This window comes from Paramormyrops kingsleyae, chromosome 18 (genome assembly GCF_048594095.1).
Source record: "Paramormyrops kingsleyae isolate MSU_618 chromosome 18, PKINGS_0.4, whole genome shotgun sequence".
Taxonomy (NCBI): Eukaryota; Metazoa; Chordata; class Actinopteri; order Osteoglossiformes; family Mormyridae; genus Paramormyrops; species Paramormyrops kingsleyae.
The window spans coordinates 23,491,532-23,491,742 of record NC_132814.1 but is presented as its reverse complement, the minus strand read 5'-3'; positions in this window follow the sequence as shown (position 1 = coordinate 23,491,742).

Here is a 211-nt window from a genome sequence, read left to right as displayed (position 1 = left end):
TAAACGATGTCATGCAAATATTCATCCTATTTGGTCTAAGTAAAACTTTGTAACGCCGTTGTCTATGAAATGCAAGTCGGGCTTGACTATCCTTTTTCGTTTTCGTTTTGTAAATACACTACAAAGCGGGGCATATGCTAAGATAGCACGCCGAAGTCTTAATTTGACAAAGGGCATAACGGGGCAAATACAGGCGGAGCCTTGCTGAAAA